The 14,036-nt window shown below is 42.8% G+C and overlaps 1 long non-coding RNA gene across 2 annotated transcripts; it reads right to left on the bottom strand.

Moving 5' to 3' along the window:
- Positions 1–3,490: 3,490 nt before the first annotated feature.
- LOC118015012 lies at positions 3,491–14,019 on the bottom strand. Of its 2 annotated transcripts, none has more exons than XR_004680487.1 (2): positions 13,987–14,019; positions 3,491–10,565 (listed from the first exon to the last, which is right to left on the bottom strand). It is a non-coding gene; the product is annotated as an uncharacterized LOC118015012 (long non-coding RNA). The 2 variants fall into 2 exon arrangements; XR_004680490.1 differs by having other exon boundaries at positions 3,491–10,505; positions 13,987–14,002.
- Positions 14,020–14,036: the final 17 nt, after the last annotated feature.

The raw sequence follows: 14,036 nt of genomic DNA, 5'->3' as shown, positions 1-14,036 counted from the left end.
AAAACCTACAGCTTAAAAGAGGCTCCCAGGGGGACGGGGTGCCTGGGTGGCTCAGTCGGTTAGGCGTGTCTGCCTTCGGCTCAGGTCATGATCCCGGGGTCCTGGGATCGTGCCCCGTGTCGGGCTCCCTGATCAGTGGGGAGTCTGCTTCTTCCTCTGCTCCTCCACCTGCTTGTGCGCTCTCTCTCTCTCTCTCTGTCTCAAATAAATAAATAAAATCTTTTAAAAAAAAGAAAAAAAAGGAGCTCCAAGGGGTGCCTGGGTGGCTCAGCCGGTTGAGCGTCCCACTCTTGATTTCAGCTTAGGTCTTGATATCAGACTCATGAGACTGAGCCCTGCATTGGGCTCCACCCTAGGCATGGAGCCTGCTTAAGATTCTCTCTCTCCCTCTTCCTATGCCCCTCCCTCCCTTCTCCCTCTCAAAAAAAAAAAAAAAAGAGAGAGAGAGAGAGAGAAAGCTCCAATAAATAAGCAGCAATTGTAGGGAAGGGATGAAGGGGTGTTGGGGTAAAGATGAGAGAACTCCTGCCTCTGGGGAGTGGGGGGGGGGGGGGGGTACGGGAGTCATATCAGGGAAATTGCCCTTATTTTGAGACAATACCTTCAGAGTTATTGTCTTCTTCTTTCTTTGGAAATGATTACAGCCCTCACTGGGGAAAAGAGTTAAGGAATAAAGCTTCCAAAATAATTCTTCCAAAACTCATGGCCGTTGATTGGAGAAATAAATACTCATTGCCATCAAGTTCTTTCATTCATTTTTTTTTAATTTTCAAATTTTTATTAATTCATTTAAAATAAAATCATTATATGTGAACATAATAACATTTTTATGAAAATAACTACATTCTAATGAGATTGGTAGTGATATTAAAAAAAGAAAATAACTATATTCAAAAAATTTTTAAATGTTGTAAGAGGAGTGGCATTGTTTTACACTTTTGCAAGTCTTGTTAATGTCTGGCTTCATAGAAGATAGCTGTATTCCATCTGCTTCCTCATTCAGTCTGTTAAATTTTGTTGGTTTGTTTGAAGTATATGAAGAATATGTTGCCTCACACACATATGCGGCTGAAGAAAATAGGTCTATTTTAGAAGCATTACAAAAGAGCCGTTCCATGCAAGATGGGCCGGTGGATTTTATTGTAAAAGCTCTTTCATTCCTTAACCAAAGAGCAAATGGAATAGAACAAAAGTTATACCAGGACTTAAAAGTTGAAGCTGATCCATCTGAGGGTTCCATTTCTTGATGGTCTGGAATTGACTGTGAAGTTATAGATTGCGGAGTTGCTATTTATACCATTCCCCTTCTGGTTTTTCGTTTTAATATTTATTCATTTGAGAGAGAGAGAGAGAGCACAAGCGGGGGGTGGGAGGGGCAGAAGGAGAGGGAGAAGCAGTCTCGCCGGCCGAGCAGGGAGCCCGATGCGGGACTCCATCCCAGGATCCTGGGGTCATGACCCGAGCTGAAGGCAGATGCCCAACTGACTGAGCCACCCAGGCGCCCACCGAGCTAGGATTTTAATTATTGCCTGAGACTGGGCATCCTCATGACGAAATTGAGCCTTGAGATTTTATTACAAAATTAAAGTTGTTATTATGTGACCAAGACCAGAACAACTTGGGGTCAGATGGAGTTTTCACCTAAGAATAAGGTGAAAAGCTCCCTATCCCATTCATTCAGCAAATACTTGTTGAGCGCCGACTAGGTTACTGGATACATTTTCATATCCAAGCCCTCTGAGGATTGGGGGTTACTTTAAAAGTTACTTTAGTGTCATTCAAGGTTCTATTTTTTAAGACATTGTTCCTGGTGTGCAAAAGAGGATCAACATTTACATATCATTATCTCTCTCTATCTGTCATCTGCCTGTCTATACATCCACCTGTATGCATCTTTAGAGGGAAAGAAGAGAGCTGTGCTCTTGTTAGTACGAAAGATAAAAAGAAAATCATCTGCAATATTAGGTACCAACCCTTAATGGAAGCTGTTTGGACAAGGGGCCAAAGCATATGGTGAGAAGGCCATTGGGGATTTAATATTTTCATTTAACACCCTTCCCTTCTGATCGCCTCTCTCAAGGATGCATTGCTTTGGTAATCGGAAAAAGTAACTGCCATTGATATTTTGGCCGTCCGCTGGAAGTTACTCCATTAAAGTGTTTCATAGTTGAACAGATGTACGCAAATGTGAATAGGAGAGAATATTCAAATCGAACAGATGTACGCAAATGTGAATAGGAGAGAGTATTCAAATCGGTGGTATGGCTTTAAAACCTTTTTAATATCTTATAGAAAATATGTATAAACAGAATAAAAAATGCTGGAGTCTGTGGACCCACATATTTGCAGTTAACATTCCTCCTAGGTGGTCAGATTACTGATGCTTAACATTTTCCCTACTTTATAGCTTTAAACAGCATTTCAGATTTTCCGTGTGTATTTTCAAAACAAGGAACTGAAAGGAGCTGAAAACAACATCTGCACTGGAAGCAGAAACATTTGCATGCGTGTGTAGAGCAGAAAGCATGGATTATATGCACCGGTATCAGGCATCTTGGGTCTCTAAAGTCATCGCTCTGGGTGTGTGTATATATCTGTGAGTGTGTGTGTATGTATGTGTGTCTTGGGGATGGGCAGCTATCTGGTTGGAGTTGAGGTGACTCAGGCACTCCTGTTCTGTATGAGGGGCCGGCAGGTCCTGCTGCAGGGAGACTGCAGTTGGCTGAATCACCTGTTTTTCCTTCTCCCTTTTGTTCTGTGTCCTCACATCACACCTGTGTTCTGAGAGCCAGCACACTGAGTTCTCTAAAGCAGAGGACGCAGTTACCTGCCTGATCATACACTCTGGCAAGAAAAAGTTTGTGCAGGCTATGCCCAAAGTAGGTATAGTTAGTCATCATACATTTCATATTATACCTATGAGTATGTGTGAACAGAGCTGTGCATACATGCATTTATTAGGGAAATAATATTTTGTACTGTGAAACATACCATTTGAAACTGATAATGGATGAGCTAAAAGCTGTAAGTGAACTATAATACATATTTGAACAGTGTATACAGAGAAGTCGAACCCATTCACAGGGTATTTCTTGGGGAGGGGGTGGGGAGAGGGATTGAGAGACCAATTGCACTTTCTGCACTACACACATCTAAATGTTTGAAATGTATTTAAGTAAAGTTTTTAAATGTCAGAGAAACCACATCGTAAAGAGATTCACAAAAACGATGTGAAAAATCAGCATTCACATGAAACAGTGATCACATATGCTCTTGAGTGAAGAAATGTAGTCCTCGGTAATATGTGCGGGCATGTGTATACGGATGCGTCGCAAGTGTGTGACGAGCCCACGTACCATCATACTGACAGTAAGCATCTTTAATGTATTGCCTCCTATATATCTCTCTCTACCCGTTTTATGTTCTCCACAAACCCATTTAGTGTTACTTGAGAAACACCAAAACACACTTGCAGACCCCATTTTTGTTACACACACACACACACACACACAAGCTGCTACTATTAAATCTATGCGTCCAAGACAGACAAAAAAAGACTATGATGAAAGCAGTGGTTCCCACGGTTCTGAAATAGGAGGACTAGCCTAAACTAAGTAGCTTAACGTGGAAATAGTTTTGAAACGCAAAAAGAAGGAAGCAAATAGACGTGTCTACATTATAAATGAGACTTAACTAACATTTCTGTTTCAGAATGGGCTACATTCCAGAGTTGGGGAAGGGAAAAGGATGAATCCATCCCCGTCTCATTGGCTTAATTTCCCGTCTGCTTTTCTGATTTTCTAGATTGACATTAGAGGTACGTAGGAGGTCCTGGGTATCTACCTTTGCTGTCATTTGATCCCTGGAAGGACAGTGCACTTCAGAAGCACAGAGCAGAGGTAAAGGGTCTGCCGGACAAGCAGTTGGGAGTGTGTGAATCAACAGATGCAGCTCACAGAACCTCGCCTCCCCCGACCCACGTGGTGTTCTGTAAGACGTTCCTGTTTTACTAAACATTTCATTTGCAATCACTTCGTGAGGACACTTGGGGAGTGTGGTTTATCTTGCTCCTCACTCTACAGCCACTTCTTTACACAAATATGTGCTGGGGGCAGGGGAAACAGCCTTTTAAGCCACCACAGAGAAATGAAAAAGGGCAGGTCACAGCCAATGGCCCACGCCTGCAGCAATCCTTATGAAGGATGGTACCAGTAACCACCATGATGACCTTCGTGAGCCTCTGGGTTCTAAGCTCACGCTCTTGAACACAACACTGTGCTGACATTCAGTGTCTGTAGGCTGGAGATCGCCTCTGGCTTCCTTGGGTGGCACAGGGTGGCATCGGCACCCCCAGAAAAATGAGAGCTGAAGCACTCCCCCAGGATGAGCCCCAGAGAGCCCCAAAGGCACAGGATGTCCAATAACACAAATGAGATCTGGAAAATGACACCCACCTCCCCACACAGATGCTCTTTAATATTGCAGGAGTAACAAGCAGGGCAAGAAGTTGGGTTTGGAAAGTAATAAAATTCCTCTGGTATCTTCTTCTGCATTTCCCGCCCCCCCCCCCGCCCCGATACTTGCCATGTATTTACCCCCTGTCTGATACACACTCTTTATATTTCTTTGTTTTATCTCTTATCAATCCTCATCGACCAATGTTCTTCTACTTTCACAAAAGGAATTTTTTTCTAATACTTTTCTTCTTTTCCTTTTCCACATTCCAGTATTCTCCAGTATAGTCCATTCAAAACACAAGTTCCAGCGACCCTGGGAGATTCAGGTGAAGAAGGACAGGCCATGCAAGCCGTAAGCCCTTTGTGGTCCCAGGCCAAAGAGGTGTGGTGAACAACATTGCTTTAGGGAAGACCTGCCGTGCCTGTGGGTATGATGGCCGGACCTCGCGACCTCTGTTAATTACCTCTTGAGAGGAAACTCAAGTCGTCATGGATGCTGAGTATGTCCTGTGCAATTGGAAAGGCCATTTTTGGCCAGCAAAGGTTTTGTCCAGATCTAGGATCTCACCAAGAAATAAGAGGAAAGGGGCACTTTCTCTAAAAGTTGAGATACTCTCCGTAGATGAAAAAATTGAGGTGAAAAGCACAGACATAAAGATCCTAAATGAGTCTCAAATTGAATACATTACCTCCTTGCTAACAGCCGAGTCGGAGGCCAGTGTCCCACCAGGACGGGAAGTGCCCTACAGAAACGCCCTTACAGTGGCACTGGAGATTCTGAATGAGAGAGCAAATCTGGGTCCAGCAAGAGCATCAGATGATCCAGAGACCATTAAGCCGTCCCAAAGGGGACCACAAAAGCGATCTCGTAGAAAGTACCGGAAGCCCAAAGGGAACTTACTGCGGGGCCTTAGGAAAAGCAAAAAACTCAAATCGCTGCTGGTACGTTCACAGAGTGAGGACGCCCCAGACGGTGGCCGACCACGGGCACACAGAACCGTCACTCCTCTTCCAAGGAAAATGCAAGGGGAGTCCCCACAAAGCTCCAGCAGGTACCCAAACTTCCCGTCACTTTCAGAGGGAGATTATGAGGAAGAGGGCAAGGAAAAGAGGGACGCCTCAAGAGTTAGGCCCTTGCGTCGCCCAGCCAAGGAGGAGGGTACAAGTGCTAAAGACGGAGGCGCCCTTCCATCTCTGCCACCAGGGTTCAACCTCACTGTACCCAAGGCTCTGAAAGAAGAGGCACGTGACACCGACCCAAAGGCCCTGGCCGTCTCCTCTGAATGCTCTGCCTTCTCCGGGAATGTTGGGGACCACGGAGAGGGTCCCTGGAAGCCAGGCTTGGAAGGTGTGGCAGCATCCTGCAGTGCCCCTAACCCGAAGCTGCGTTACTCACTCCGTCTGGCAAATAGAAAAAGGAAGCTGCAGGTACCAGAGTTTGAGAAAGGGCTGCAAGGACTTCAGCCTTCCATCAGCTCAAAGGCTATCAGCCCCACCACTGCTATTAAAAAGGACGTCAGCAAGGAAATGGGACAACCGACAAGCATGGCTTTTCCACAGGAGCCTTGTCCCATTGAAGGAGGAATGATGGTCTGGTTCAAATTCCAGGATCACCCATTTTGGCCAGCGGTGGTAAAGAGTGTCAGCCAAACAGAGCAGACTGCGAGGGTGCTTTTGATTGAGGCAAACATGCACGGCGAAATGAGTGGCATTCGAGTTCCTCTTCGAAGATTAAAGCATCTGGAGTGTAAAGAGAAAGAAAAACTGATGAAGAGAGCCAGGAAAGTGTACGAGCAAAGTGTGAACTGGTGTTTCTCCCTGATTGCCCACTACAGGGAAGGGCTCAGTCGCGGGTCTTTTGGAGGCTCTTTCCTGGACTATTATGCTGCCGACATCAGTTACCCAATTAGGAAAGCCATCCAAGACGGGGATGTGGAGATTGATTTCCCAAAGGTGAATTATGCCGACCTGGAAGATTCTGAGGAGGAGGCCTCCCTGGGCGGGGGGAAGAGGCCCTGCAAGAAAATTCTCCCTGACCGCATGAGGGCTGCTCGGGACCGAGCCAACCAGAAGCTAGTGGACTTCATCGTGAAAAGAAAGGGAGCTGATCACCATCTTCTGGACATTGTCAAAGGCAGGAAAGAGTCCAGGTGGCTGGCATCATTTCTGAATTCAAGCAGGTACGTGATCTGCATTGAAACATACCTGGAGGATGAAGACCAGTTGGATGTGGTGGTGAGACATTTACAAGAAATCTACAAACAGATAGACAAGAAAATGCTGACTCTGACAAGGGATGACAAAGTGAGTTTTGTTCTGGAAGTTCTTCTGCCAGAAGCAATCATTTGTTCAATTGCTGCACTTGATGGATTAGGCTACAAGGAGGCAGAACAAAGGTACCTACAGGGGCCACCGGTGCATTACCGGGAAAAAGAGCTATTTGATAAAAATGTCCTCAAGGAAATGAGAAAGGGATCAGCAACAAGGGGCAAAGCTAAATAACTCCTCCTGTGCCCGCACTTCAGCAGGGCGACCTCTCACTGCCCTGTCTGTATGAAATGTGTGATTCCTTCCATTCGCTACGGCATGTAAATATGTTCTGTAAATTTGAGACTCCGGGAACATGCTGGATTCATCTTGGAGCAATCTCTAGCACCTATGGGTAGCACGGCCATCATCATTTCTGGTTCCCAAACGCTTCACAAACTAATTTGTTAAAATACTGCAAACAGTTGTACTTCCCTCTACTTGCTTGGATGTGTACCTGTCCAGGTGTTTTCATAATGTTGCTTTTGACAGTACTTCATATTTCAATATAGGATGCGCATTCTTTTATCACATCAAAGACCCCTGGTGTCAGACATTAAGCCACAGTCGTTTTCGAAATCCAGGATAGATGCTCACAGAAACTTCACGTGGATTTCTCATCCTTTTTGCGACGCCTCAGCGTAAATGATTGGATTCCTTCTTGAGATAATTCCTGAATTTGATCTGCCATGCTTATTTGTTTGGAAAAATAGCCCTGAGGGGTGAAGCCAACAGCAGAGATGTTTTCTATACATTGTCACTACCTTCAAATGGTTCTTGGAAAAGCAGTCTGGAATCCAAAGTCAACGGGTCATCTGCATGCCGTCCACAAGTGGATGAACGAAATCTCAGCGGGCAGTAAACATTTTGTCAGCCTGTGCGAGATGGTTAATTCTTCGCTTCCCTAAGATTCCACTTAGGGAAGTAGCTCTTGTTCGCTGGCTAAGCGGTTTCCTAAAACAGACAGGCTCCTGGCTGTCTTCCTAACTGACTGGATGCTCTACACAGAGTGGTTTATCCCCATGTGGAAGACAACGAGAGTCATCATACACACAGTTTAGCTATTTTAGACCTAGGAGCTCAAGCTCCCTGCTAGGAGCCCATCTAAGTGACACAAACTGTAGGGAAGCGTGCGCTTTGTCCTGGACCTGTGTCCCCTAAAACACAGTCATTTGCCTCATACCAAGCAAGCTTTCTCTTTTGACTTATTCATTGACTAGCCCTGACAGGTTCCAACAGTTATAATTGCAGGCTGGTAGGTCACTCCAGGCTGCTTGAGCAATAGTAGATGGACGAGGACCTGGGAACTCAGAAATGGGCAACAGAAAATCTTCCATTTGGCTAAAAATGGCTGTTGTCAGAATACAGTGAAACACATCTAACTAAAAGATAAATTCTGAAGCCCATGAATTGTTATCCTAACTCGAAACAAGATTTTTTTTGCGGGGAAAATAAAAATGTCAGAAAAGCTAGTTTACTTTTAAAACTTGTTGTGAAAATAAACACTAAAGGCTTAACATGAACCTGAGTGCATTTTTATTCTTAGAGGGAGTCAACTGTCACTCACAGGCCCACGTTATGTGTTCATGTGGCCATGAGATGTGTGTGTGTAAAATTTGTAAGAGTTAGCTGTTTTGATTCACAACAAAACCATTGTATCTTTCACCTTGAACTTCTGCTTCATCATACTTTAGATTGTACAACTACATAGTTGGTGTCTCTAAATATGTATATATAATATATGTACAGACACATACATACGTGTGTGCGCGTGTGTGCGTGTGCATACTATTTTGGAATTTCAGTGATTTAGTCATCATCTTTTAAAGTTTATTATGAATTTTCTTCTCATCCTAAATAAACACTCACTTTCATGCTTGTTTTCATCATTTTAGAAGAGGGCCTTCCAAATTGTGTAAGCTTCAGACCCACCAGAACCTTCTTTGGGCTCTGCCTGAGAGACACCAATGACTCCTGAGGCATTCTGCCTGGGCTAATCCACAATGACATCTTCATGGCCCTGAAAAGTACTTGGAAACACACCATCTCCATGCTCTACGTGGACCTTGTACACTGGAACAACACACTTTAGTTCTTCCATAAACACTGTGTCTCTCTGAATCAAATATATCACTCAACTTCAGCCTTCTCATATAGTCAGATCTGGCTCTCCATTCTAATATTTTCTTCACTATCTCATCCATCCATCCATCCATCCATCCATCCATCCATCCATCCATAGCATTGTGAGTCAGTAGAGCAAGTAAGATGTGGTTTAAGACTCTGATCTGAGGATAAATTTCAGGTGCCATAGAAAGAAGATGACAATCTTGGGACCCAGGTGACAATCTAATTTCTAAGATGACTGTGATGCTCTACTTCACATTCTTAGTGAGAAATATTTATCGGCATCATGGATTGATTGCCTATATGTGAAACCAGAGCCCTGGATTTTCCCATACTTGTGAGATTGTGAGTATCTCTTGGTTTGGGGTGAAGGGAGAGGACCTGGTCCCTCCTGGGGTGTCATTTATGCCTGAGGCATTCACTGAAGAGGGCAACATGCCTAGAACATGCATCTCTTCTCCACTTGAACCAGGATCACATTTGGGGTGTGCAGCCGGATTTGGGGGGCCGGCTGTGTAGACTCTGAGATACCTCCCAGCATGAGCAGTTCTTAAGGTGGCTCAGAGATGGCCCTAAACTGGTTCTCTGTCATGGGTGTGTGTGTGTCTGATGGGATAGCCCAACCTGTCACCCACCCTAACCTACTGGATCAAGGAGACCTCCTCTCCTGGGGTCATAAGGCAGATGGTGGAACATCAGGCCCTGACCGTAATTGTTGGTTGGCAGAGATGCATGGAGATGGAATGCACAGAACTTACAGTTCTCCATATTTACGTATGGATCTGACAAAGAAAAAGTGGAACCCCGAGGCACACTAAGGTGATGAGCATGAGAACACCGAATACCCAGAATCCCCTGAAACCTCACCTGGGCATTAGCAGTCCCGTAACTCTTGCTACTGGAGAAGCTTCCTTGTTCCTGGAGACCCTGCAAAGACCTCATCTAAGGCAGCCACCCAAACAGATGTTGCTTCTCTTATTCAACATTAATCTCTGCTAACTTCCATTACTATCGGACTAATAACAAGGGTAGGTAAGACTAGGTAAGATGACAGCACAAGAAAAAAAAAATACAGTTTGGTTTGGAGGGGAAATGCCTTACATTCAGAAGACACTGTAGGACCCGACTCATAGGTACTTGCATGAAGCGAGATAATATATGTGCCAGTGGATTTTGAGAATGTTGGTCCCACAAGACAGGGAACAGAATATAAGTCAGCATGGATAGAACTTACTAACGTGGGAGCACAGAGCTGTGACTTGGGGTTTGATGTCCTTAAAGGGGCCAACCCAGCCCCTTTAAGGGCCCCTATAATGTGCATGTTATAGAAGCGTGGACAACAAACAGTCTACAGTAAATGACACGGAAATACTGGAACTTCCTAGGCAGAGAAAATTGAGGAATCGGCGAGAAGGTCCAGGGGAGTAGGTTTTTAGATATGACTTATAATGTGAGATCAGAGTCCTACCTCCAGCCTCTGTTTCTTTGGAGGGCAGAGAAATCACGACTCAAATAAGGAATGTTGCTGGTGAAGTGGCACTGGCATCTTTGAGGAGCTCAGTGCTGACTCTCCTCTGCAAACCGTTGTTGGAAGCAAGCGATGACGGCATGGAACTGGCAATCAGTGGAGATGACAGGATTCTCAAAAGGCAGGGTCCCAATGGTGGCACAAAACTACCAGGGGCAAGGTGGGCATCATTACCATACCGGGCAGCAAGGCCAGGGTGGAGTCAGTCTCATCTGACTGACTGGAATCTGTGGCAATATAGATAGTATAGATAGTAGGTAGTAGTATTCTAGGGTCTGGATGTATGGACAGCTGGCTGGGGTATTACTTGATTCTCGTAAGGAAAAAAAAAAAAGAGAGCTGGAAAGCAGAAAGCTGATGCTAGCAACCGTAGTGGAAAACATTAGTCCCCCACCAAGTGTCGAGGTCTAAGTCAGCCCATGGGCCCAGAGCCTTGATTAAGGTAGAGGTCAGAAAAACCCAGCCAAGCCTTTCCCAAAAACCTGTGTCTATTTACCAAGGTAAATGTGCACTGTGGTAAGGAGGATATTATTAACTCCTCTTTAAATGTTTGGTAGAATTCCCCTGGGAAGCCATCTGGTCTTGGACTTTCATTTGTTTGGACATTTTTTATAAACTGATTGAATTTCTTTGCTGGTCTGTTCAAGTGCTCTAGTTCTTCCTGTTTCAGTTTTGGTAGCTTATATGTTTCTAGGAACTTATCCATTTCTTCCAGATTGCCCAATTTTTTGGCATATAATTTTTCATAATATTCTCTTACAACTGTTTGTATTTCTGTGGTGCTGGTTGTGATCTCTCCTCTCTCATTCGTGATTTTATTTATTTGGGTCCTTTCTCTTTTCTTTTTGATGAGTCTGACTAGGGGTTTATCAATTTTATTAATTTTTTCAAAGCACCAGCTCCTGGTTTCATTGATCTATTTTACTGTGGGGGGTTTTGTTTGTTTCTTTCTATATCATTTATTTCTGCTCTAATCTTTATTATTTCCCTGCTTCTGCTGGCTTTGGGCTTCATCCTATATTTATAGTAGCATTATCAACAATAGCCAAATTATGGAAAGAGCCCAAATGTCCATCGACTGATGAATGGATAAAGAAATTGTCACCACACACACACACATACACACATAATGGAATATTATATATATAACATATATACATATCACACACACATATATATAATGGAATATTATTCAGCCATAAAAAAGAATGAAATCTTGCCATTTGCAATGATGTGGTTGGACCTAGAGAGTATTATGCTAAGCAAAATAAGTTAGTCTGAGAAAGACACATACCATATGATTTCATTCATATGTGGAATTTAAGAAACATAACAGATGAACATAGGGGGGAAAAAAGAGAGAGGCAAACCACAAAACTTAATTCTCTTAACTATAGAGAACACACTAAGGGTTGCTGGAGAGGGGAGGTTGGTGGGAGGATGGGTTAAATGATTGATGGATATTAAGGAGGGCACTTGTTGAGATGAGCACTGGGTGTTGTATGTAAGTGATGAATCAATAAATCCTACACTTGAAATTAATAATATACTGTATGTTAGCTAACTGGAATTTTTTTTAAGATTTTATTTTTTTATTTGACAGAGAGAGATATAGCAAGAGAGGGAACACAAGCAGGGGGGTGGGAGAGGGAGAAGCAGGCTTCCCGTGGAGCAGGGAGCCTGATGTGGGCCTTGATGCCAGGACCCTGGGATCATGACCTGAGCCGAAGGCCGACGCTTAACGACCTAGCCACCCAGGTGCCCCAGCTAACTGGCATTTAAATAAAAACTTGGAAGAAGAAAACAAAAGAAGTAGAAATACTATATAATCCAGTAATTCCATTACTGGGTATTCAACCAAAGAAAATGTGAACACCAATTCAAAAAGATACACATCCCTATGTTCATTGCAACATTATATACAATAGCCAAGATATGGGAGCAACCTAAGTGTCTACTGATAGATGAGTGGATAAAGAAGATATGGTATTACATAAATATATATATGGTATACATATATATTATATATAATATATATATATATATGGTATACACACACATATGTAATGGAATAAAGAAATGAGATCTTGGGGCGCCTGGGTGGCTCAGTTGGTTAAGCGACTGCCTTCGGCTCAGGTCATGATCCTGGAGTCCCGGGATCGAGTCCCGCATCGGGCTCCCTGCTCAGCAGGGAGTCTGCTTCTCCCTCTGACCCTCCTCCCTCTCCTGCTCTCTCTATCTCAGTCTCTCTCTCAAATAAATAAATAAAATCTTAAAAAAAAAAAAAAAAAGAAATGAGATCTTGCCGTTTATGACAACATGGATGAACCTAGAGGATATAATGCTAAGTGAAATAAGTCAGAGAAAGGCAAATACAATATTATTTCACTTATATGTGGAATCAAAAAAAAAATGAATAAACAAAACGGAAACAGACTGATCAATATGAGCAATACAGGGAACAAATTGGTGGTTGCCAGGGGGAGGGGGGGGGGGGGGGCATAATAGGTGAAGGGGACTAAGAGGTACAAACTTCCAGTATAAAATAAATAAGTCAGGGAGATGAAAAGTATGACATAGGGAATACAGTCCACAATATTGTAATAATGTTGTATGGTGATGAATGGTAACTACATTCATCATGGTGAACACTGTGTAATGTATGGAATTGTCAAATCACTCTGTTGTGTGCCTGAAACACACTCTGTTGTGTGCCCAATATATTTTATGTCAGTTAAACTTCAATAAGAAACAAAGTGCAAGATAGACTAATGGATTTAGTGTAACATTGTGTGAAAATTTCAACAATAAAGTTTCAGATTCCACTTTGCTACTGTTAAAGAAATTATATAAATATAATTTATATTATATAAAATATAAATTTTATATAGTTCCAAAGAAAATGTCCACAATATCTTGAAAGGCTCAACCACTTCTCCTAGAATTAATGGACATCTCTAGAGAAAAGTGACCACAATATCAGGTTTTATTATTTAGATATAGTTCCTCTTTGAACATCTTGGCCTGAAAGTCTTTACTATCTTTTTATTTTATTTTATTTTTTATTTTATTTTATTTTTATTTTATTTTATATTTTATTATTTTATTTTATTGTTATGTTAGTCACCATACATCATTAGTTTTTGATGTAGTGATCCACGATTCATTGTTTTCATATAACACCCAGTGCTCCATGCAGTACGTGCCCTCTTTAATACCCATCACCAGGCTAACCGATCCCCCCACCCCCTCCCCTCTAAAACCTTCAGTTTGTTTCTCAGAGTTCATAGTCTCTCATGGTTCATCTCTCCCTCTGATTACCCCCCTTCCTTCCACTAATGTCCTCCATCTCTTTACTATCTTTTAAGTTTTCTTTAAATTTAATTAAAAAAATTTAAGTTTATTAAAATGCCTCTCCCTTTTCCAATGGTATATCTGTATAAGGCCCAATTTTCCTCATGTACATCCACCAGAATAACACATCTCAATAGTTTAAATGCAGAAGCAGTTAGTAGAGCTCAGTTGTCCTCTATGAAGCCAGATATTAAAGAGATTTGCTTGACTTACTTCACTTAGTGTAATACCCTCTAGTTCCATCCATGTCGATGCAAATGGTA

This window comes from Mirounga leonina, unplaced genomic scaffold (genome assembly GCF_011800145.1).
Source record: "Mirounga leonina isolate KUSES-001 unplaced genomic scaffold, KU_Mleo_1.0 Mir_101799, whole genome shotgun sequence".
Taxonomy (NCBI): Eukaryota; Metazoa; Chordata; class Mammalia; order Carnivora; family Phocidae; genus Mirounga; species Mirounga leonina.
Note: the sequence above shows the minus strand (reverse complement) of the source record. Positions and strands in the feature narration are given on the sequence as shown.